The sequence below is a fragment of the Pseudorca crassidens genome, chromosome X, assembly GCF_039906515.1.
Source record: "Pseudorca crassidens isolate mPseCra1 chromosome X, mPseCra1.hap1, whole genome shotgun sequence".
Lineage (NCBI taxonomy): Eukaryota > Metazoa > Chordata > Mammalia > Artiodactyla > Delphinidae > Pseudorca > Pseudorca crassidens.
In genome coordinates, this window is record NC_090317.1 from 125,829,110 (window position 1) to 125,833,550 (window position 4,441).

Here is a 4,441-nt window from a genome sequence, read left to right on the forward strand (position 1 = left end):
CCAAAGTAGCATAGTTGGAGTCCGGAGCAGCTCCTTGAATCTTGGAGTCCTGTTTAATTAGTGCATCTACTGCTGATCGTTTGAGTTCTCTTGGATGTTTCTGACCAAGAAATTGTGACATTGGGGCTGATCTTCATAGCCCAAGGTGAAATAGGCTCTAGAAAATACCTCAGAAAATTCAGGTAACACTCATCGAGATCTCTATAATGAATCCCCCCCCCAAATAGATACTCCCTTGAATGTTTATTTGTTTTCCTTATCCCAAATAGAGTGTTTTATTTCCCTGTTGAGTTATTGGGATAATTGTAGCTCTGTTGACCTGGCCTCAGAAAACTGGAGAGGATCCTGACTTCCATTTCAGCACCAGTTTCTGGATCTTGTCAAGTCTTGTGTTTATTTAAAAGATGATATATTTTGAGGTCAAATTAGTCTAAGCACCAAATTTAGGATTTTATGAAAGAAAAAAAGGCACAAGGGCAAAGGTTTGCAAAACCTAATATGAAGAGAAATGTTTGTGTAAGGTTTTTTAAGAATTAATGAAAACATGGGAGGTCATTGAAACACTGCCCCTGCAGGGCTGTGAACCCAACTGACAGCAGTGTCTGAAAGCATGAGAACTAGAAAGTGAACATGCCCTTAAAGGCAAATGCAATGCAGGAAGGTCAGCCAATGGCATATGTGCCAAAATTATATTTAGTTTTGGAAACTATAATTTGAGTGTAAGTGATGTACTTTTACAAAGACATTTTTTTAATCACAGAAGTACTGTCTTTTCAGAGAGATTATAGATCTGTGGGTTGAACTGGAATGCCTGGCCCCTGAAGGTAAAATGCCATTGCCAATCAAGGCAATTGATTATTTAAAGCCTCTAACAGGTCCCTTAAGAGAAGCGAGACTGTTTTTCTTATGACAGTGAAGCGAGCCTTTGGGAAAGCTTCAGGTCTATTAAGGCTTTTACCCTTTACATTTGCCGTGGTTGCTCAGAGTGTTTAAGGTCACCACCATTTGCCTTTTTGATTATTGTCTTAGTCTGAGTTCTCTACAGGCAAATAGATATCAAATCGGCTACCACCTCCTCAGAAAGGTCTTTTTGCATCACTGCAGCTAAAGCAGCCCACCATTCCCTCTGTTTTCCACTCTTTATAGCACATGGCTTGAAATTTTATCAGTATATTAACTTGTTTATGTATTTGCCATGTGCCTCCCTTTACAATTTGGTAAGCTCTTTGAAGGCAGGGACACTTTCTTTTCTGTTTACTGCTGTATATCCAGCACAGAGGAGAATTCCTGGTGCATAAGTGGTTGCTCAATAAATATTTGTTGACTGTTTGAATATGGGTATAAAGCCATGATCACCCATTTTGGGGTGAAATATCTCAAGAGGTGCTTTGACTAGAACTTGAAGATTCAAACCCACCTACCGAAAACTATTTGAGTTTGAAAACTATTGGACTAATTTGAGACAGGTCAGTCAAGAGATCTGTGCCGAAGTTTCTTTCTCTAGAAAGATCATGTGTGAAAATCAGTATTTCCAAGGTGTCCTGTGATTGCCACACAAAAGGGGATACATTTTGGAAGAAGTTTCATTTCTGTTAGCAATAGAACAAAAAAGCTGACAAAGGACAAAAAGAGGAGGAGAAAAGATCTTTCTCACCAGCAGGTCACTTTCATTTGTCTTTCAATCTTATCAAATGATAGTGTCATTGAGTTCAATGTCTACCTTTAAAAAGTTGGCAATGTTCTGCATTAGACTAATAGTTTGAGCTCTAGAAGAGAAAGAAGCTTGTTGACCATGGATTAAATCTTTTCAAATAAAGAGAGGCACCAACCAAATAGTGCTCGGGAACGCTAGCTGTCCAGGGCTGCAAAAGGGGGCTCTGAGTCATCATTATCAATTACTCTGTCCCTCCAGGGTAGTTTGGGATTATGTTTTATCTGGCCCTTTCATTTCCAGTGTTTTTAATTTGCCTTTTAATACAAGAGTAAATGTCAAACCAGGACACTGAAGCAATCTATGAAAACAAATACTTTATCTTGCTGGAAATCGGTAGTAGTAAATCCATCTGGCTTCTCCTTAGAAGTCTTAGCCTCTGGATCTGGTCAATCATCTGAAAATCCCATGACTCTCTTTTGGAAGCTCTTTTTTCCTAGCAAGATTCTGACTAAATAAAAAGCAATCTCCTCATCATTGTAATGATTTCTCCACTAAGTTAAAAATGTACCCCCCCCAAAACACCCCTCTTTTAGTTATAGCCAGTATATATTTTGGAAAATATACTCATTTCTCAGTTGGTGGTCTCAAGGGATACATTAACAAATAAATCAAGAGATGGATTCCAAAACTAGTTTTAGCTGTGTATATTCACCCCATCTCTCAACAAATCTTGAAGCAGACTTTAAATACATATATATAACTCAGCACTATTTGGCTAAGCTGAGTTAATGAACTGAGCTGAAAATGGTGACTCTTATGGCATGTGACTCATATCTCAATAAAGATGTTTTAAAAAATGAACTGAGCTAATTAATGTCACAGATGCAATTCAGAACAACGTTATAGAGGATGACCTCGTGTGTCAGGTGGCAAGAATTCTAGCTCCAGTAATCTCTCATTCATTCACTCAAATTCATTCATTTTTTTTCATATTAATTAGCTTATCTTGTATCAGGCATTGTAGAATATTCTGAGGATAAGAAATGAATAGAATGCAGTATCTCTTATCACAGGCATGTCACTTGTCATTTTTGTGCCACGGATTTCTCCATTTCTTAAGTAAATGGACTAGATACTGTGCTTTTCCTACTTGTATGAGTCTCATTGCCGGTGGAGATACTAACAACTAGGTCAAAGAAAGAGGCACAGATTTGAGGACATACTGAATGCATAAAAGATTGCCTTGGCATTGCTGAGCTGTAAGTGTTTATTGTCAATAAAGGATATTATGCTTTTGAAAGAATTCAGGACTTTTTGAATAAAAGGTTTATGCAATCAAATGATAGTTGATTATTTCCTTAATCAAGCTCTCGAGTAGTTTAAGCATATTTTTTTCTATTTTCTTAATGATCCACATTTTGTCACGTTTCAGCCAAATAGAGTCTTTCTTGGCCCGCCCTCTATCAAATCAATCTCCATTTAGAAAGACACCATTTGCTCCAGCATCAACTGGAAATGCCTCAAGGATCATCTGGCTCAAGTACACTGACTTTCCGTTGATGAGAACTCATCCGGGCAAAAGGAGCCCTTCTGAATAATAAAAGGGAATTTAGTTACAGTAACTTCTCATAACCTTAAAACCCAGTTTGTTAGAATTGGCCTCCCTCACTTTATAAATAACAAGAATTTGATGAGCTTACCACCACCCTAGGGACATCAGGCAAATCATAGAAAGCGACTAAAGGCCTTCTACTCAATTTCTTATTCAGTACACATGAATCAAACTAAACACAGCTTGTTTATATCTCTAATAAGAGCGATGTGTCCAGTTTCAGGCTTTACAGCTTAAGAGGAATATGCAGCAGGTGAAAAGTGCCCAAGAGTACCTGTTTAAAGCACTAGATAGTGATATTGGGAAAAAAATTTAAAGATTTATCCTGAAAGAATAAAGGCTAGAACTCTTTTAATAAGTTAATATATACACAAGAAACACAGCTCTGGCTGCCTAATTCCCATCTGCATTCAGAAAGTATGAAGGGCAAGTTCAAATCAAATGTATGACATTCCTGTTCATGTTTTATGATGACCGTAATCTTTTGTCCTTCTTAGCCAGATTCAATATTCATGAAGTGTAGTGGGAAGTAGAGGGGTTTTGACATCACAGCACTATTGTGTAGAAACACTCTGCGTAAAGTTCTTGACATGGAATAGGTGCTTTTGAAATGTTAAGCCCTTCTTTCTCCCTTCTTCCACACCTGACCCCCACACGCAGATACCCCCAGTCTTGGCTTCGTGGTCTAGATAGTGTGAAGGAGATTAGCGTTTCTTTTTTGTTTGTCAGGCATCTTCCATAGAAAGCATATTTAAAAAACCCAGTTAGTATTGTCTGTTGGGATTAGCTTACTGGCTCCATCGTTGACAAGCTAACTTGTATAAATCCTGGGTCTACCATTTACTAGCTCACTTAGGCAAGTTTTTAACCTGTTAGTGACTTAGTTTCCTCATTTGGACAATAAAGATAGTAACTAGCTCATCACGTTGTGAGGACCATAGACAAACCATACTATGTCCCTTATTTCTATATTTCATGCCAATAAATTTTATTAATAATAGGTAACAGTTATTATGTGTTTGTTATATGTCAGAAAATGTACTAAATGCTTTATACCTCATAGCTATTAAGTCCATGTATCAGAGAAAGTAATGAGTCTCTGAAGAATTAAATAACTTTACCCAAGGTTGGTTGGTCTCCCTCACACCCTTTCTCTTTCTGTCTCTCTGTCTGTC